Below are 21919 nucleotides of genomic sequence, written 5' to 3'. Positions count from 1 at the left end.
CACTGGGCGTAACGTTCTTGGTTTTAGAAAGGTTTAACGAGCGTTGGGCAGCAGTGCCATGCATACAGTGAATTACTATATACCATGAACTCGAGGTGGTCAAAGGTGGGAAGTATACACGAAGCGCAAGCTGTGAGAAAGAGTGCGTGTGCACCCTCTCGTTTATTCCTTGGAATGTCCGCTGGATGGCGGTGCTTCTATATGGAGAATATATGATAAAAAGATGCGAGATGGTGGGACTTGGAGTGTTGAATAGACGGACACACAAAGACATGCATGGACGGACGCACAGATGGCTGCACGGATAGATGGACGCATGGACGGATGCAGGGGCGGATGCGTGGACGAATGCAGGGACGGACGCGCAGATGGACGTGCGGACGCACGAACAGACGCACGCATGGACGGGCGGATGGACACAAGGACGGTCACACAGACGGACGCATGGACGGATGGAAGCAAGAACGAATGGACGGACGGATACTTCGCCCCACTCTCCATCATTCACTCCGTGGATATGCTGCCATTTTTTTTTCGTTACACCAACACTTATACACTTATCCGGAGGGCGCTGCGATTGTCGAAGCGAGCGGATGCGTGTTCGCGTCAGCTCTGAATTCAACGCATAAGTTTGCATCGCAAATCACCGGATAACCTCAAGTATTTGGTGCCACAAGATTTAGCTCGTCATCAGGAGCCATCTCACACTGCAATAAAGGTGGGAGCTGAAGTTTTTTTTCACTGCGCAGCTCATACTAAACACATCGGTGCCTGCGGACCGAGAGTTTAGACGCACACATGCACAGCTGCCGCCGCAGCAGCTGCCACGAACGCTGCTGAGCAGCTAGGTAGCAAACACGCGCCGGTCTGAGCTTTTGCAACGCCTCTTAACAAGATGGAAGTCACCGTGAATGATGAACAAGTTTCCAATAATAATCTCGAAGAAAACGCAGAGTGGTAGTCAGTAGGCTGGCAGAAGTCAACTCGCGAGCAAGCGTTGGCTCCCTGCGTGGAGACTACAGATGGCAACTACAGCAAGAAACAAGGCGAACAGCGTCTACGACAATTCATCAAAGCAAGTCGCATGCCACATTTAGCTTGGGACAGCAGGAATTGGTCATCAGGACGGAAGTTATGCCGGTATAATGTACCATTCTGGAGTACGAACGAGCGATAGGATCGGTTCGATAAAGAGGAGTAGAGGAGCTCGAGGATAGCCCACAAGGCTGCATCACGGCGTCGATCGCTGGCTATGTGGGTCAGCTGGGAAACAAACCACACGCAGGCGTCATTGTCAGGTACGGCGGCTGATTTGCCAACTGGATAGCGAGAAAGGCAATCGGCATCCTGATGCAGGCGTCCAGGTTTGTATGTCACAACAAAGGTGTATTATTCCAGTCGCAGAGCCCAGCGACCAAGTCGACCTATGGGATCTGTTAAAGAGCCACTCATCTGGTTTGACAACTTTGAGCTGAGAAGCGCAATGCGTAGACGCGGTGTTGATGATCGCACCTGCCAAAATTCGCAACGCTACGCACCGCGGGATTCCGGTAGAGGGCGCCGACTAGTGCGGTTGTATGAACGTCGGCTCCTGTTTCACTAAATGTTTTCGGATGCAGGAAGGAAGGAAGGAAAAAATTTATTTGCAAGGGTTTGGGACAGGGGTCATGAGCTTGACGGGTGGGGCCCTAAGTCCAGGGCTCCACTGGCTGCCGCCGTCTGTCTGACGTGCCGCAGAAGTGCAAGCTGCACCTCTCGGTCAGAGCTGGCGAGCTGTGCCTCCCATTGCTCGAAAGTATTACAAAGTTTGTACTGACCTAAAAGGTATCTAAATTTGGTGGTCGTTTAAGGCATCCCCACGAAATGTGGTAGAGCGATGGCGAGCCGCCACACCACAGACAAGCACACCCATACAGCGTTGGAAAAATTTTGTGTAACCTTTGAAGATTGGGAAAGACTCCCGTTTGAATTCGGCGGAGGTCAATCGCGTCCTCCCCTTCTAATGATTTGTGAGGGGCGCTGTATTTTTGTCGCATGCCTCGCTGGTTAGCAAGAATTTCGCGAGGGGCCATTCTGGATGGGTCATTATCCTCCTCGATAGCTTCCTCCTGGAGTGTTTCAAAGGATTGAATGTGCTGTCGAAGCTCTGCTCGGTTCGTGAGCCCTCGAGCACAAGCGTCAGCACTTTCGTTCCCCTCCAGGCCTGCGTGTCCTGGACACCAGATCAGTCTGTATTTGTTCGTCAAGCTCCCGCCTAAGAACTTGCTTATTTTTATCGGAAGGCGGCCTCTTAAAAAGAAACGGCACGCTTCCTGCGAGTCGGAAATGGTAGTTGTCTGCGGTTCATGTCTTTGTTCCTGCGCTTTGATTGCGAGGGCAATGGCAAAGCATTCCGCCTTGGCGATCGAGGACGTGTACAGTGATGCACATGTCACCATGCAGTTGTCGTTGCTAAGTACCGATGCAACTGACCGTTTAAAATTGTACCTTGAAGCGTCCACATACAAAACATTTGATTTCTTTTTGAATGTTTTTCGGAGCCATCGCACTCTCTCCTCTCGGCGCTTTCTGTTTGTTTTTACGTCCATGTTCTTGGGCAGCGGTGAGATCGAGATCTTGCTGCGGACGGGATCCGGGATTTCTACAAGAACCTCGTCCATGTTCTGGGGGTATGGCGGAAAGCCCACCCTAGAAAGTATCTCTCTCCCCGCTTTCGTTTGACTTAGACGATTTCTCTGCGCAGTCAGTACCGCTGTCTTTAGCTCAGGGTGTGTATTATATATACCGAGGTCCAAAGGCTTTTGGGTTGGTGTGCTTACCGGTAGCCCTATGGCCACTTTGTAGGCAACCCTAATTATAGACTCGATGGTTTCTTCTTCTGATTTGTTTAACACGTGGAAAGGTAGACTTTACGTAACCTTACACAGTACAAGTGTCTGTACTAATCTAATTGTGTCTCCTTCCTTCATGCCCTGTTTGTGATATGTTATTCTATGGATCATTCGTGCAACTTGTTTCGTGGCTGATTTTAATATGTTTATTGTATGATTCGCTCGTTCATTACTTTGAACCCAGTAACCCAGAATACGTGCGACGGTCACCTCACGTACTTTGACACCTTCAATGTTTATGTCAATGCTTCCGTTACTTTTGTATCTTTTTCCATGTACCCTGATAATTTCAGATTTTTCTGGGGCACAGCTGAGCCCGCTTGCCTTCGCAAAGTTTTCAACTGCTGTTGCAGCCTCTTGAAGTGTCTGCTCTTTGTTAGCTAGAGAACCACGCGTTGCCCATAGGGTGATATCATCCGCATAGAGAGTGTATCCTAACTCCGGAACTCCATCCAGAGCTCGCGTGAGTCCTAACATGGCGATATTAAAGAGCAGGGGAGAGAGGATGGCTCCTTGAGGGGTACCTTTGTTTGGCATCTCAAAAGCGTCTGACGTGACTTGTGCTACGCTTATCGAAGCCCGCCTTTCTGTGAGAAATGCCTTGATGTATTTGTAGGTGTTTGTCCCACATCCCATGTTGTTTAATTCTGTTAGGATGGCCTTATGCGAGATATTGTCGAATGCTCCTTTTAAATCAAGGGCTAGTATTAGATGTTCTCCCCCTGTAGGTATATAGCTCAAAACTTCCTCTTGTAATAGGAGAAATGCGTCTTGGGTGGAGAGGCCATTGCGGAAACCCAGCATAGTGGCTGGAAAAAGGCCGTTGTTCTCTAGAAAGTTTTGGAGCCGATTATAAATAACCCTTTCGAAAAGCTTTCCCATGCATGACGTCAAAGATATGGGCCTGAGTGCCTGCAGGGATGGCTTCTTCCCGGGTTTCGGTATCGTAATAATTTTGGCTACTTTCCATTCCTCGGGTATCTTCCCTTTGAGCCAATAGTTGTCATTAAAATGGTTTGTCAGTGCCTCTATAACCTTATCGCTGAGGTTCCTTATCATTGCATTTGTGATTTGATCTGAACCAGGGGCAGAATTTCTCTTGGCTGCTTGGGCAGCCGCAAAGACCTCTTCTGTGGTGATTGGGGCGTCGAGTCTCTCGTTTTTCGCACCAGTGTACTGCATTTCAATACTGCAACTATCGGTATTCTCTCCTATGTATCTGTCCTTAAGTGCTTGTATTAACTCCTCCTCTGTGGCCGGAAAATCATGCATTATTCGTTGTAGTGTTCTGTTCGAGGCTGATTTCAATTTTTCTGGGTCAAGCATGTTCCTTAGGATGGCCCAAGTTTTCGCAGTGCTCAGAGTGTCCTGTAGTGAACTGCAGAACTGGATCCATCCCTCAGTTGCAATTTTGTTAGCGTATTGATTTGCCTCCTCTCCTAAAGCAGCGATTTTGCGGAGAAGGTTCCGGTTGAGTCGCTGGTTTTTCCACCTTTTCAGCATACGGCGCCTGCTCTCCCACAGGTGGAGCAGGTGCCTGTCGACTGCAGGAGTCTCTGCTGTTCTTGCGATACGTTTAGATGTTTGTTTGTGAACTGAGATTATGTACTCTCACCATTCCCCAATCGACTCCGGTACAGAGTCGGGTGAGGGATCACGTCGTCTGTATCTTTCCCAGTCAGTGATCACCACGTCTCCTATGACCTTGCGTAGTTTTGGAGTTGAGAGGGAAATACTGATTATGTAGTGATCGCTGCCGAGATTCTCTTCCAGGTTTGTCCAGTTAGCGTCGTTAACATGACGTGTGAATGTCAGATCTGGGAACGTGTCTCGACTTACGCTGTTACCCAGCCTCGTAGGTGTTGTGGGTAGAGTAATTAAGCTCAATCCTAGTTTGGATACGGCGTGTTCGAGACGTGTTCCTTTAGGGGAATCTCTCGAATAACCCCATGTGGTGCTGGGTGCGTTAAAGTCGCCCAATACCACAAGTCGATCTTTCGCCCCTGCAATACCGACGACATTTTCAAGCAGTGCACCAAAGTCCTCGTGTTTCTCTTTGGGAGGGCTGTATATATTTAATATTACGGTTTTCACTTTGCTGCTCTTCAGAGGAAGAAGGGTGATTATCTGATGATTAATCCACAGACTTTCTATGTGCTCAACCTTTGCTGCAATACTTTTGCTAACCAGCAAGGCTACGCGGGGATAATTTGGATCTTGCAAACAATAATATCCCTGCAGTTTGACCATCTTGGGCCCAACCTCCTGCAGGCATATTACGTCTGGCTGAATTGGTACCGAGTTTATGTAATTTTGGAGTGCTGCGGCGCGCTTGTGAAAAGTGCGACAGTTCCACTGCCAAATCTCTAAATGTTCTACACTTTTTATAATATTTTTGGCCATGCTGCATGGTCGTATCCACGCTGTCGCGTCCCGCTTTGGATGGTTTGTCAATACCTGGGGTGGACATGGAGCGTTTGTTTAGTTCCCTCTGCAAGCCTCCCACAGCATCGTTAACATACTGCATCTGAATTTTCAGTTCTTCTACGACAAACGTTTTCATTTCCGCCATGAAATCACCTAGAAGTTTATGTAAAGTAGCTATGCTTTCTCTGTTTACTTGAACCTGCGTCTGCACTAGCTTTACTAGTTACTGCTTTCTGATTGATTAGCGAACGAGTCTTCGTCTATCGTTTCCGCGCTCGTTTCTGCACTATCCTTCACGTGGGCTAGACGCTCTCGCGCCTATTTATTGCCCACGGTGGGGTTGCCTATCGACCCTGGGTTTAGTATTTTCTCAATTGCATTTTCTAATTTGATTTCCATTGACGAGATGGCCATTTTATACTCTTTCCGCTCCGCAGCCATTTGATTTCTAAGCTGTTTAATTTCTTGTGTTAATCTTTTGTTCTCCTTTAGAATTTTTCTATACTGTGGGCTATCAGTTGCAGGAACATTGGGAGGCACTGGACTCGCCCAGCTCACCTTGTTTGTTTGGTTGTTTTGTACGTCCTGCGTACTAAGGCCAGTGGTTGCTGCTACTGCTTCTTGTTTCCTGGCATGGGCGGAGCTTGTTTACAAGCTGCTGCTCGGTGTTTTCTTCAAGTTTGGCTTGCCAGGGGCCTCCGCAGGCTTGCTAATATTCCGCTGTTGCGGGGTCTTTGATGATGATCTCGATCTTGATCGTGATCTGGAGCTGGGTCTAGATGCCTGCCGTGTCTAGAGCGTCGCTTCCTCTCGGTCTGAGCTGAACCAACGAGGAGGTTTCTGCTGGTGTTGCTCAAATTGCGGGAAATCCTTCTCGGCATAGGTACACTCTGTTTGTCTTCGAGGCGTCTCCACTCGTGATTTTCGGGGGGCCACATTTTTCAGTTTCTTTTCGCATGATTTGTCTCCTGTAGCGTGCTCTTCACCGCATATGGCGTAGTTCAGGGCACATTCATGTTCTTGAGTAGGATCACACGTCCCACACTTGGAGCACACATTGGCGTTCGGAGTCGGGCGCACGTCGGTTCGGTGTCCAGTTGACCGACAAATCATGCAAACCTGTACGGTAGGCTTGTATGGATAACAGATCGCCTCTGCACCCATAAAATAGACACACCTGGGAAGCACATCACCCGTAAAAGTTATTATTGCTGACTTCGAAGAGCCCAGCATTCTGGCTCTCTCTATCTTCACCCCTTGTGTCCGTATTCGTAGGTTTGCCATCAGGTCGGCCTGAGTGGTTCCTGGCGGTAGTCCGTGAACAATGCCTCGCAGCACGTCTTCTGGGTCGGCCACGTACGCATTGAAGGGGTGAATCCGTCCTCTGATTTTCAATTGGTTGATCTCTCTCAGCCTGCCCGCCACTTGTTCGTGTGGCGTGGACAGTATTATGATGTTCAATCCTGGGTGGACCCGCAGCAAAAAACTTTCCCCTCCAAAGCTCTTCCGGCCGGCCTTTATCACTGCCATAGAGAGCTCGGATCCAAATAGATTTTTCACTGTGAGGCCCTTGTGCGGTCTCAGGATAACCTTTATGTCTTCCTTTGGAAGGGGCGTCGGTCCTCGGCGTTTTCTGTGCTGGAAATCCCGCTTGACTTGGCTGTCCCGTGCTGCGTCGGCAAGCGGATGGCCTGCTGGCTTTTCGTTTTTCTTCTCTAGTCCCTTCTCGGGTCTTTTCTGGCTTTTTAAGGTTTTTTTCTTCTGCGTGAAAGTACGGTGTGCCAGCCGTCCCCCGTCCAAGTAAGAGCCAGACCCGCGTCGTCATCGTTCTTGTTATCGAGAGACGTGGCGCTGGGCGCTCGCGCGTCGTTACTTGGTTCCTCATTTGACGAGACGCTACTCGCGTCGCTCGGTTGATTCTCCGACACCAGAGATGCGCCGGGAAGGTCTTCATCAACGTCTATGTAGACGAAGAATTTCTAGGAGTCCTTATGCTTGCATGCTGGGTAGAAACAGGGGAATGGGCCGACCTCCGTTTTCCTCTGCGCAAGACGCATAGTCCGAAAAGTAGGTTAAATGGCACTCACCATTGACCTCCAACTCGGTCAAAAAATGTCGGAGAAAGTCGGTCGAATAGCGGTGAGCCAGTCGACGCACCCGTCGCCGCACCGCGCCCGGTTTAGCGTCCCGGCGCCGCCGCCCGAAGCCGGTGATACGGTAAGCTGCGTTCGTGCACGTCGTGTCTTCAAAGGTTGATAATTTCTCGGGAAGCTGGTCCAGGTCCCAGATTTTGGTGTCCTTCAAGTCCTCGCAACTTCACGGAAAAGATGACGCCCTCTTCGAGTAGACTTGAATGAAATTTTCTTTCGGATGCAACTTTTTGGTCCCTGTGACTGAGATTCAAGTCCTTCGACGCAGTTTGCGCTACCAATCACACCGATACCAGACTTTTCTCGGTGAGTGATCTTACTGCGGAATTTCTGGAACTTTTCTGCCAGGCCACGTCGTACGCATCCCATGCCTCTCGTGCCGCACCTCGCGCGGCCTCTTGCGCGGCCGTGCGTTTGTGAACAAAAACATGTCTATGCAAGCTGAAGTAGAAGGGGCGGACTTTACCCCTGAAGAGTGCCTTGAGGCCGGCTAGACAACGGCCTTTTCAAAGCGCACGCAACGCGGTGCGTCCGAGCAAGACGCGCATGCAAGTTTGATACAACGTGGTGACGTTTCCGGTGGAGGTCGTGAACTCACCGGCGTAAAAAAGCGTCTCATAGCTGCATCGAGACTACCTCGCCTACCAAGGGAGCACTATAGAGTCATCGTCAGACCCCGAGGAGGCATGAACGTTAAGAATGTTTGTCAAATCAAAGTGGCCCATGCTTTGATGTTGGCAGCACAACTCAGTCTGGCCGAGATAGCCGATGACATTGTGTGTCCCAACCCTACGCAGAACGCTTTTGTCGTGAGTACACCGGCAGAAAAGAACACCCGAGCATATTCAAGAGTCTAAGCGATCACAGTCGGGAAGGCCAGCTATGACGTCAGCTCGTATTTCGCCGCACAAGACAACATGTGTAGGGGCGTCCTCAGAGGCGTTGACCTGGACTTCAATCACAAGCAGCTGAGGAGCATGGTTGTTCAACCTAGAGATCCGAGAGCGCTGGAGGTCAAGCGCATAAAAAACACCACAACTGTCATCGTTCTTTTCGACGGCTTGAAAGTGCCTAACAACGTGACGTGTGGGCAAAGTATGTTACGGTGCACGCTTTACCGTAGACAAACCAATGTGACCTATATATGCGGAAGGCTAGGCCGTCACGCCGACGTGTGCCCGGCGCCAGAAAATGTGATTTGCAGAAGTTGCGGCAAAGCGTCGCCATCCAAGGATCACGTGTGCACCCCCGAGTCTGCCCTATGTAGAGAGCCTCACCCAACAGCGGACAGGCTATGCAGACAACGCTTTCAAGTACCATATGTAGTTTGCCGACGAAGACGTGAACGTCAACGCACAAAGTCTTCAACGCCGACCGGTACCGAGCACCTGCGGAGCCACAGAAGATCGCCGTCGAGAGAGCGCACTGGACAACCAGCATGGTCATCATCCAAGACCAGTCGCTCCAGATCCAGGGCTCAGGGGACGCTCGCGATCCAAGGAACCACCTGCTGTTCGACTACAAGCGCTGCCCGCCAGGGATACTCACTCGTTGAGCCGACTGTGTCAAGGGAACACCATCCATGGTAACGAGGGAAGTGCCTCTATTGTCAGAGCATGACGCAGCTAGGATTGCACAACTCGAACGCGAAAACGCTTTGCTAAGGAGCGCTTTTGAGCGTCTTCAAGCAGAGGTAGCTGAACTAAAAATGGCGACTACGTCGTCGCCCTCGCAGTCGCCTCCCCATCGGGAACAGCACACTTGCTTATTGAGCTGCCGTCTGAGGCACCTGCAGGTGAACATCCCACAAAGAAGAGAGCTCTGTCCCAGTCTTTACGAGATGAGGGGCTGGAAGATCTTTAATCTGACTTTAACGAGTTTAAAAACGACATAAAGGAATTTCAGGCAAAATTGAGGAACACGCTCAAGTCCCTTAGCGAAGCGTTCTCAACTTTGAGCACTAGGGTTACAACACTCGAATTCAAGAGTAATAATGGGTCATCAGGTTTGACAGTGGCAAGACCATCATTTTCATCGGGTATCTCCAAAGCTAAGGCCACTCCAAAGGGTGGAAAGCAGGCCCCTATACGTATTGTGCCGCAAGACAAATGAAACTAGAGTTGCAATCATGGCGGGGCCGACTAGTAATAGTAACATTGTAGTTTGGCAGTGGAACTGCTGTGGATCCCTGCGTAAGAAGGCGGTCCTTCAGCGATTCATTCGGTCTCATACTAACAAACAGGAGATTGTCCTACTCCAAGAAACATTGACGGACTCATTTACCCTATCGGGCTATAGGTCCCACTGATTATTTGGGCAAGATACAAGGGGTATCTGCACCTTTGTCTCGACGAAGTTTACCACCGTAGTTCACGATCTTTCCATGAGCCGTAGTAAGACTGAGCACTTGTTTGTCGAGGTTATACCAAGCGAGAAGCTTCGAAAAAGCATCTTCATCCTGAACATTTACAGTATTCCTAGGGACATGAGACCGCGCTTCACGTCGCTAATATCCAGGGCAGTAGGAAAGGCAGCTGGGGATCCACTCATTATTGCCGGAGACTTCAATGCCCCACATCAGGAGTGGAAATATCACCACACTAACGCTAAATATTTCTGACAGGCTGCTTCATACTACAACCTAAGTCTGCTCACGGATCCATTATTCCCTATTAGAACTGGAAATTCATGCTCCAGGGACCGAACCTTCGTGGGACACTCGGGGTCAGTAACCTGGCACAATCTCAACGAAAGTCTCGGCAGTGATCATTACATTCTCGTCACTTCGATGGAAATACAAAGCAGACCTCCAAGGGAATTTCAGTTCACGGATTGGGATCGTTTCCGTGAAATCAGGGCGCAGAAAAGTGGGAACCGGGAGTCACCAGATTCTTTCGATCACTGGGTGGCACAGCTCAAGGAGGATGTAGCTGCAGCTACGAAGTCCATAGTTACTGATCTTAGGGTTGACAGAATGGACATCCATCTAGCGCATTCGCTCGAACCTGAAAACGCCCTTCTCCGCAGATGGAAGGGACAGAAACTGAACCGTAGGCTGCGGGAAAAAATCGCTAAACCGAATCACCAGATTGAGCAACACTGTCAGACGCTCTCTAGACAACAATGGGATGAAGTTTGCAACTCGGTCGATGGCCAGATGCGCACAGAAGGCAAGTGGAACTTGCTGAAGCACCTGTTAAAATGTCGAACTCGAAATCCAACCAGAGGGGTGCAATAGACAAAATCCTCCATATAGCCAAACAAGAAGACTCAGAACAAAAAGTTTTCGAATGCTTCGCGAGAAGTGATCTGCCAGTTGATCTCTCTTGTGATGCCGACTATCCCCTATACGAGGGTCCGCACGTGGATTCTTTAGACGAACCTTTCAGCACGGCTAATGTGAGGGATGTTCTCATGAAACTGAATAGTCGATCAGCCCCAGGCCCTGACGGTATCTCTAATCAAATTCTGCGTAATCTAGACAATGCTTCCATACAAATACTCACTGGCGAGATTAACAAGGTATGAGAACAAGGCGCTGTACCAGAATCGTGGAAGCTGGCGTCAGTCACTTTTATCCCGAAAGCGGGACGTCCACTGAACCTTTGTTATCTAAGACCCACATCGCTTACATCCTGCATAAGAAAGGTGGCCAAACACGTCATTAATAGCCGCATTACTCAACACACTGAAGACCATGGCTTATTTCCGCACAACAAGATTAGCTTCCGCCCGGCATTATCAACCCGAGATGCCACGAAGTTGATTAAACATCAGATTATTGACGTTCAAACGAGAAATGTCAGGGCAATCTTGGGACCAGATTTAGAGAAAGCTTTTGACAATCTCTCCCACACCCATATTGTCAACTACACCTCTACTTTTGGCTTGGGACATACATTTCACGCATTTATCAGTTCTTTCCTCAGAAGCAGAAAGGCCATGATAAAGATAGGACATCTGAAATCAGAACCTTTCGTTCTTGGCTCCAAAAATACGCCACAGGGTTCGGTGGTCTCACCACTTCTGTTCAACATCGCTATCTGTGAGCTTTCCAAGAGGCTCTCGCAAGTACAAGGCATACGTCATACCCGTTACGCCGATGACATCACTGTCTGGAGCACGGGTGGCAGTGAAGGCAGAGTAGAAGAGGCACTCCAAGAGGCTGTAGAATACACCGAAGCTTTTCTGAGTGGCACTGGAATACGCCTCTCTCGAACCAAGTCGGAACTTTTGTTTTACAGACCTAATAGAAAAGGTTTGAAGCCTCGAGGCCGGTTCCCCTTCCAGATATCAATATAGTGCTTTGCACCAGCTTTGGTCATATCATCCCTAGGGTAGATGTAATCAGAGTACTTGTAATGCTTATAGAGGTGAATGGCTAAAATGGACAGATAATAAACAAGCTCAGAGCTAAAATGGCAAGCATATTTCGGCTTATCCTTACGGTCTCCAACTCTAGAGGTGGCTTGAGAGAGGACAATTTACTAAGGCTATCCCACGCTTTCTTGATAAGCCACATTACTTACGTTGCTGCTATGCACTGTTGGCAAAGTCATGAAAAGGCTAAGATTAAACTCTTGATCCGCAAGAGCATCAACACAGTGCTAGGGGTCCGTTCGGGTACCAGTACGGAACGCCTCATGCAGTTGGGTTTACACAACACGTTGGAAGAGATCATCGAGGCACAGCATACGGCTCAGATGGCCAGGTTCTCCTCCTCGGCTGTAGGAAGGAGCATCCTGACAATCCTATAGTATAGTGCGTTAGAACAGGAACGTAGTCAGTCTCTCACTAAGTAAAGGGCCAACATTGTGGTCACTCCGTTACCCCGCAAGGTACATCCGCAGCACAACGCAAACAGGCGGAAGGCCAGGGGTGAAGCACTGCTCAAGAGTGTTCGTTCAAACGCGGAGTCTGCATGCTTCGTAGACGCGGCGCCATATGGTCGAACAGCCAACTTCTCGGTCGTTGCAGTTGACCATGCAGGTCGTGTTATTCACTCCGCGTCTATCAGGTCTGTCTCGCTAAAGCTGAACAGGTAGCCATAGCTCTCGCTCTCCTTGTCGACTCCCGGCAACGCGTCTATACAGACTCACGAGCGGCAGTGCGAGCCTTTGCATCTGGATCAGTATCGGCTGAAGTAGCTCGCATCTTAGGTAATAGAGATATTTCAGAACACGCCATAAGTTGGTTTCTGGCTCACCTCGGATCACATCTGGCCTCCATGGCAAACCTGAACGAGATCGCCTACGCCCGAGCACACAAACTTACCGTGCTGGGCAGCCTGCGGGACCTTCAGACTCCAACCTAATGGTCATTAGAGATGTTCTCCTCACTTTCAACGAGGTAACCAAACGTTATCAGCTGAACAAAAAGATTTCCCCCTTCTTCATATGCAACTTTGTAAAGCCCAGGCATCTACACTGCGCATGCTTCAAACTAGGTCGTACCCCAGTCTTCGTTCCCACAGCCAGTTTATTGAAAGCATTAATGCAACATGCCCAGATTGCGGTGCCGTATCTACGTTAGACCACATGCTCTGGCAGTGCCCCTCATCACGCGATTCTCAGCACATGACCGAAGAGGAATGGAGCTCTGCGCTCAGGAGCTCAAAACTTGCACATCAACTCTGGGCTGTCCAGAGGGCCCAAGACGCGGCGGTGAGGCTCGGCCTACGCGTTCCGACGTGGGAGCAGCCCGCTGCTGTACCTCCTTGAGGTACTCAGGACCTCAATAAAGTTCTGTGTCTGTCTATGCACCGCGGAAATGGGTCAAATTTTAAGATGAACGCTGCTCCCCCTTCTTTTTGCGGGCGCGCGCGTATGAATGGCCATACGTACACGGCAACGCAGTGAAGTTAGCCCTCTACGTTGACGACTATGCTGTGACGTTGTCAACAGTGGCACGTGAGATGGCGAAAATCATTTAACACAACATGCGTAATTTCTGTATTTGTTGCTTGACGAGAATAATAAATCTCTAGATAAACAATGAGATGCATTAAAAGGATAGCAACATTTTTTTTCATTCCCCCCCCGTCAATTGCAACAAGATGCGGGGCTAATTTGCCGGCGTTTCACATGCGTTTTTTTCCGCGGTCAGCGCATCAAGCAGACGACAGCCGTGGAACACTTCTACGCGTTGATTTGATTGGTTGATATGTGGGGTTTAACGTCCCAAAACCACCATATGATTATAAAAGACGCCGTAGTGCAGGGCTCCGGAAATTTCGACTACTTAAGGTTCTTTAACGTGAACCCAAATCTGAGCACATGGGACTACAACATTTCCGCCTCCATCGGAAATGCAGCCGTCACAGCAGGGATTTGATCCCGTGACGTGTGGGTTAGTAGACTTCTATGCCTTCGCGCACTCATTGTGCTCATCTGTTCTACCGCGTCTAAGCCAGCGTTTCCAAACCATCCCGCATAAACAGGCAGTAGACCTCAAAATAATGCTGTTAAAAAAACACCGCTCGCTTGCACGGGGGTTGGGCTTGTTCGGCCACGTCAAGCGCACGTGACCTCTTGGTCAGATGCTGGCGAGGGTAGGGAAGAAATTTGGCTTGCGAAGGCTACGAGGAAGAGCGGCAAGGGTTTCGAGCTCACCTCCTCTCATCCTCATTCGCACCGCTTAAAAAAAACAAATATGTAAAGAACCGTTTTCTCAGGTAGTAATGAACCGATTCAAAAATATATGTGGCAAAATGTTCTTCATCGGCCACCCAACAACCTCCACGGTCTTACAAAAGTTTGGTACGGGACCTGGTGAGTGGGCCTTCAAAGATGAAAGCCAGCAGAGTGCATGATGGTTGGTGACGACAGAGCAGTGAGTGCCATATAAAGATAAACCCCGTCTTGACAGCTTCTCCAGAATATAAGCGCCTATTATTTCCCTGAAAAAAGTGCGTTTTCATGGTCGAGAATAACCGAAGTGGCCATGACCAAACTTCGCTGCCGGGTTACCTCCCTCAACTTTTTCCTGCATAGAGCATGTCAAGCGTTGTTTCCTCTGCGTATATTCTGTAGGGAGGAGGAAACAATCAGTCATTACTTCCTATCCTGTCGCCACTATACGTCATTAAGAAGAAAATCCATAAAACCACCTCTTCGAAACTTGGGTCTGGAAATATCCGAATCAGTTGTTCTATAATTCGGCACCTCTGTTTTGGGCTACAGTCACAGGGATGTTTACTACGCAATAGAGAAATTTATCAGTCAGACTAAAAGAATATAGAGCTGAATTTTCATTCTTTTAATTGATTGATTGATTTTTGGGGTTGAACATCCCGAAATCACCATATGATAATGAGAGACGCCGTAGTGGAGGGCTCCGGAGATTTTGACCACCTGGGGTTCTTTAACGTGCACCCAAATCTGAGTACACGGGCCTGCAACATTTCCGCCTTATCGGAAATGCAGCCGCCAAAGCCGGGATTCGAACCCGCGACCTGCGGGTCAGCAGCCGAGTACCTTAGCCACTAGGCCACCATGGCGGGGCTTCCATCCTTTTAAACTTTTAAATGTTATTAGTCAGTAATTATTCGTTGCGAAACCTATCCGTAGTATATACGAGTAGTATTACGAAGAAAGAAAAAACTAAGTAACCTAACACTCGGCCAATCCCCTGCATTGGGTAAGGGCCATATGAGATGAGGAGAAGAAGAAGAAGAAGCAGATGGACGGAACTTTGAGACCGCTCAGACAAGAGCAATGCATCTCCTCTCCTTCTTTGGACTGCTATTTTTGGATTCGACTCCCAGATTATACCTCTATATTCATTGCAGAATTATTGGCTATTGTTCTTGCCCTACGCAAATTGCCCTCAAGCGAATCATTAGCAGTTATTATTACAGATTCGTTATCTGTATGTAATGCACTTTCTCCGGCAGCAAATGCAGAGCTGGTGAATACGTTTTGGCATTTAGTACCGAAAAACGTAAAAAAACTGGTGTTGCTATGAGTACCAGGCCACCACGGATTATATTTCAACGAAATGGTGGACTTTTTAGCAGCAGAATCCTTGAGTAGGCCCACCATCTAAGTTTTGCCAGATACGGCTTACGTGACAGCGCTAAGGTTTCCAAATGCTTGTTTGCAATGGGCAATAAGTAATTTGGGTAAATTTAAAGATTTCGAGCATTTAAGGTATTGTTGGAATAAACAGTGGTGTATATTTCGCCAGTAAGAAGTAACTTATACCACATTGCGCTGTGCAGTTCCACAACTAAATTATTACCTTAACAAAGCTCGACTCAAGGCGTCACCGCTGTGCATTTTTTGCAACGAAATTGAAACAATTGAACATTTCTTTTTATTCTGTCGTCATTACTCTTATCAGAGATGAATATTTTTTGTAGTTCCATTACAAAAGCTAGGAATACGAGTAAATGTACCACTACTTTTATCACTTGGTGGCACTTCATTTGGTTACTGTCACAGAGATATATGCTCCACTGTGTTTGACTACATCAATGCAACTAAAAGATTACCGTGCTAGTGAACCCTAACCTTTTCAGATCTTTAGTTTAAAATTCGTAGCGATCTCTGTCAGGAACAAGAGGTGGTTTGACCGCTTGCTCAGCAAACATTTTTGTTTATTGGCAGTATTATCTCTAAACTAATTTTTCTGATTGGCTTTAATTTCATTTTAGTTTCATTTAGGTATCCTGCCACCCGGTTCTTGGTTCATCCCCCCTTGTGGGTGAGCGCCATCCATCTGAGGTCATCAGCATCAGCATCAGCAATGCATTCTCACTCCGTGATCGAATAGTTGCGCTCTAGGTGTAAGAAGGCGGCTAGCATAGGCGATAACGTGGTCGTGTTTCTGTTGGCGTTGGGCGAGAACGGCTCTGATACCGTGACTACTGGCATCCGTTCAGACCTCAATTTAGGCGGATGGGTAACAAGTGGGCCAGGATAGGGGGCGTCGTCAAAAGTGTGATGAGGCGAGAGAAGGTAGCAGCTTGAGAGGATCCCCCACGGTAATGGGACGCTTTCTTTCAGAAGATCGGTGAATGGTTGGGCGATTGCCGCAAAGTCTTTCACGAACCGCCTGAAATAGAAACAGAGTCCCACAAAGCTCCAGACGTTTTGGTGGATCGGGGTACTCGTGACGGCACGAATTTTCTCAGGTCCGGCCGCACACCAGAAGCATCGACGAGGTGGCCCAACACTGTAATCTGTAGGCGGCCGAAGTGACGCTTGGAGGAGTTCAACTGGAGACCAGCATTTCAGATGACGACGAGTATGGCTGACAGACGCTACAGGTGGGTCTCAAATGTAGGTAAAAATACGAGGACGTCGTCTAGGTAAGACAGGCATATTGACCATTTGAACCCGGGTAGCAGAGAGTCCATCATACGTTAGAACGTGGCTGGAGCGTTGCATAGACCGAAGGGCATAACCTTGAATTGGTACAAGCCATCGGGAGCGATGAAGGCGGTTTCTTCTTGGTCTTTCTTGTCCACGGCAACCTGACAATAACGAGAGCGAAGGTCGATGGGTAAAAAGTAGCGTGCGCCATACAGACGATCGAGAGCGTCACCAATACGGGGCAAAGGATACACGTCCTTTTTTAAGGGCAAAGCTTCTTAAAGATGCACCCGTTCATTCCTCGCAGTAGTGCATAACATGACTTACGTTTTGACCTGCAATGTGGTGCCAGTGGGAGATTTCTCTTGTGCGTTGTTCAACAATAAAAAATTCGCAGCGCGCGCGTTATCTAAAAGTCGAATTCTTCGGTCTCTCATTTCCCATTAGCAGTCATTGGCATGTACATTGAGCACTATCTGACAAGAAAAGGTTGCTACGTTATACTCGCTGGGCGTAACCTCCTTTGTTTTAGAAAGGTTTAGCGAGCGTTGGGCCACAGTACCACGAATACAGCAAACTAGTATATACCGTGAACTCGAAGTAGTTAAAGGTGGGAAGTAGACATGAAGCGCAAGCCGTAAGAAAGTGTGCGTGTGCCGTTAGCAGCCATTGACATTGTTACAATTGGGAGTCCACACTGATAGTCGATGCCTCTGCAAATGCAATCTGTGTCAAGGCCAGCGATCGAGCCCGCTTGACGCGATCAACTCAACGACGTCATCAAGTGGCGGCGCCCGTCTGTCTCGCAACGCACAGCGAGCTCCCTCAGCCCACGAGCCCCATGAAGCAATCAACGCCTTCTAGTCTGGCGAGTCTCACGCAAGGCGTAGCAACACCCCTCGTCCTTTAGTGCAACCACGCGCAGCGATGGGTCCCCATTGGAGGGTTCTCATATCACGGCCAGCGGCGCTCTTGGTTGGACGTTGGGGATGCAAAAGATCCACCCGGTGCCTATGAAAAAAGCCAAGCGGCACGTCACGGGCAGGTGACCTATGCCGACGTATGCTTGCGAGAGAAGGCATCTCGTTGCTTCGAGCCCTTTCACTGTCGGTGCGGCCGGTGTCCTTTTAAGCGGCGAGTTTCGTGATGCCCTTTGTAACTTTGTCGGCGGTGCGCTTCGTAACAGTGGATGGCAGCTGCGGAATCAGCCGGCGTCAGCGACATCGATGCAGTGAGTGCCTGATGTCTTCCCCTCAGTTAACCAGACTACTCTAGCACTTGTTATGGTAGTTTAGAGAAGGTCTGTGTGAAGCATTGGCGAGTGAGCTTTTATAGCTTCAAGCCAAGTCAGAGCCTTTGAAACCAAAGTTAGTGCGGAGGGTGTAAACACGGCAGTGTAAAAAATTGCTTGCCCGTCTTGCTAGTAGACTTATAGAGGGTACGGCAGGTAAATTCTTAACAGGGGCAAACAGAAAGAGGCTAGTGTGAACGATGAAGAACCTTAAAGTGAAGGAACTCATAAAAACTTGTGAAGAATTCGGCATTACACTGGGCCGTGCGAAACGAAAGCAAGAGTGGGCACGGGAGCAGCGCCAACGGCGTCGCATTCACCCGTGTTGTTTTCACCATGCAGGCTTTGCTTGCATTGCTCGTGTAATGGCTGCCCGTGGTATCGTGGTGCTCCGATTGCTCGTACGCACTCCCGCAAAACGTGGTTGGAAACAGCCACTACGCCTGCGTGCAGCTCCTAGGAAGACCTGACAACGCAACTTTCATCGACCCTGACACGTGGATGGAACTCGACCTTCGGTTTCCAGCCCAATCTTCAGCGACATCATCTTCCCCGGGACACATAAACGAGCTGCCTCCCCCGGCAGGCTTCAGTGGGCACGGGAGCAGCGCCAACGGCGTCGCATTCACCCGTGTTGTTTTCACCATGCAGGTGTGTAACAAGTATTGATTGCATGCTAGAAAAAATGATGATTCATTCCTATTGCTGTTCCCGTGCCCACGGGTGTTGTGCGAGACCGTTGCTGAGTGTTTTTCTATGGCCTCATTACTGCTGTGTTCAGGTGACGTAGAAGAGAACCCCGGGCCTACTACTCGCTCTTAATCATTGTTAGAAGTTGAGTCATTGCCTGATAACCCCGCTGAACAAATAAAAATTGTGTTTCAACTGCTGAAAGACATTCATTTACGCTCATCTCATAGTTCGAAGAGTCAAGCAGAATTAGTAACAGAAGTAAAAACGATTAGGACCGGCCAAAAAGGAATCGAAACAACAATGACAAATATACAAAGCCGATTAGATCAAATTGAAAGCAAGTTAAAGGATCTCGATGCCTTTAGTGACCGACTATCTACCGCCGAGAAATCTATAGAAGAACTAACCACTGAAAATAACCTTTTGCAGTTACATCTAAACGAACTAGAAGACCGGTCTCGCCGTAACAACTTAATATTTCACGGTATCCCTGACGCCAAAGAACCCTGGAAAGAAACTGAGTCGAAGCTAAATACCTTGCTAGCCGATGCAGATATGTCCCTCCCCAGTAACGCCATCGAACGGGCCCACCGTCTCGGTACGTACTCCCCAAACAAGTGTAGCCCTGTCATAGCAAAACTTGCCAGTTTCAAAACAAAAGAGCTTATTCTCTCGAAGCGAATACATTTCAAAGAAAGTGACATATCTGTATCCGAAGATTATTCACCCTGCACTCGAATTGCTCGTAAAAAGTTAATTGAATTTGGCGAAAACTACCCCGGATCCCCCGATTTTCAACTGCGCTACACAAAACTGCATCTCAACCGCAAAATCTACATTTATAATGCAGCTAGCGATAGCATCGAACAACTTCCATCCAGTAGCCGAAGCTCTGGTCCTACTAACAACAGTTTGCTACGAACGTCACCGTAGGTAAATGCAAGGGGCAGTGGCCGACAGACTACGCCTCGTGTTTCTGTACTTTTTACTAACATAAGAAGCATTCTAAACAAACACAACTCGTTATCAAGCGCAATAGACTCATGTTCTGCCCACATAATCGCATTAACTGAAACTTGGCTTCCTCAACACGTGCGTGATTCGGAAATTTTCGTAAATGCGTCACACTTCACGGTCTATCGATGTGACAGAACGGAGCGCCGAGGTGGCGGAGTGTTGCTAGCTGTTTCGCGAGACATTCCTTCATCTCCCATTCATGTAAACAGTAACCTAGAAATAGTTTTCTCGTTAATAACGCTCGGTCATCTCAAAGTAATCATAGGTGTGTGCTACCGTTCACCATCTTCGTCCTCTACGTTCGTTAACGAATTGCATGATTCTGTCAATGTTATTATCAGTCGATTTCTATCGTATCCATTGTTCCTTCTTGGTGATTTTAACTTCCCAAATATCAAATGGCATACCTCCCCTCCGGTTTTATCACCCTCTTCAGCGCTTTCTAAAGATTTCCTAGATTTTTGTTCTGTCTTCTCTTTGTCACAGTTAGTTACCGAACCCACCCGAGTCTCATTTACTACGACAAACACTCTTGATTTGATTTTAACCACCCATCCAGACTATGCTTCAAGTATTACCTGTTTACCAGGTATTAGTGACCACTCATTGCTCACCTTTGACTTACACGCTACCCCTCCTAAAAGCACCACAATGAAAAAAACTATTTGCGATTACAAAAAAGCTAACTTCGATGCTATCAATCGTGAATTATCTGAATTTACTGACGTCTTTCTGACCGGTTTTAACAACCGTTCTGTTCAGTCTAACTGGGATATGTTTGCTGCCGAAGTTCATCGCCTTACCGTAAAGCACATACCAACCTACACTATTGCTAGTCACTCACAATCGCCATGGTATAATACCACTATCAAACGCCTGTCTAACAAGAAAAAACGCCTTTATCGTTCAGCTAAGCGCTCGCCAACTAACGAACGATGGGCCGCTTATAATACCGCATCTAGTATTTACGTCAGGGCACTCAAACAAGCTAAAGATAACTTCGTCTCTAATGTATTGCCGTCAATGTTAAAAACAAATGTAAAAAAGTTTTGGCGCGTTATCAATCCCCCAAAAGATAATTACATCTTATTGCAAGACTCATCTGGTGATACAGTTCCCATCAATCAGTGTGCAACAGCCCTCAACAACACATTTGCTGCCCAGTTTACAAAAACATCTAATGTTCCACTTCCTTCCACCTTTTGCTACAATCACCTCCCCATGCCACCAATTTTAGTAGACATTTCTGGTATCGCTTCCCTTATCAACAAATTAAGCAACCATTCTTCCCCTGGTTATGATTCCATTAATAGTAAATTTTTAAGAAATACTGTAGAAATTAGTTCCATCATATTAGCCAAGATATTCCAACAATCACTCGACACTTCTACTCTCCCATCTGAATTGAAAATCGGGAAAGTAGTTCCTATTCATAAATATGGTAGTAAAAGTTCCCCTGCTAATTATCGTCCCATTTCCCTTACCAGTACGTGCTGTAAGCTATTAGAGCACATCATATTCACAAACCTTGTAAATTTTCTTGAAAGTAATTCCTTGTTCACGTCATCTCAGCACGACTTTCGTAAATCATACTCCTGTGATACACAACTGGTATCATTTACTAACAGACTACACCGCATTTTGGACAACTCATCACAAGCTGATTGCATCTTTTTGAATTTTTCCAAAGTATTTGATAAGGTATGTCATAAACTTTTACTTCACAAACTAAGCCAACTGAAACTTGATCATAACGTGTTTAAATGGATTGAATGTTTTCTCACAAATCGCTCACAATTTGTTGACGCTAACGGGTATAATTCTTGTTTTACTGAAGTACACTCCGGCGTTCCTCAGGGATTGGTAATTGGGCCTCTCTTATTTTTAATTTATATTAATGACCTCCCCTGCCACATTAAATCCAGAATTCATTTATTTGCTGATGATTGCGTTATTTTTCGTGAGGTAAATAACATAATTGATTCGTGTACTCTTCAATCAGAGCTTAACACTGTTGATAACTGGTGCCGTACATGGTTATAGGAATTGAACATAAACAAATGTAAAGTCATGCGCGTGTCCCGCAGTGTTTGCAGTCAATTTACTTACTACTTAAACGACATACCTCTTGAA

General features: G+C 47.8%; 1 protein-coding gene across 20 annotated transcripts in view; it reads right to left on the bottom strand.

Moving 5' to 3' along the window:
* shf (WNT inhibitory factor 1) overlaps positions 1–21919 on the bottom strand; it is a 331946-nt gene that overhangs the window by 270750 nt on the left and 39277 nt on the right. The gene's annotated exons all lie outside the window — the stretch shown is intronic.

The sequence above is a fragment of the Rhipicephalus microplus genome, unplaced genomic scaffold, assembly GCF_043290135.1.
Source record: "Rhipicephalus microplus isolate Deutch F79 unplaced genomic scaffold, USDA_Rmic scaffold_13, whole genome shotgun sequence".
Taxonomy (NCBI): domain Eukaryota; kingdom Metazoa; phylum Arthropoda; class Arachnida; order Ixodida; family Ixodidae; genus Rhipicephalus; species Rhipicephalus microplus.
This window is presented reverse-complemented; position numbering and strand designations above follow the sequence as displayed.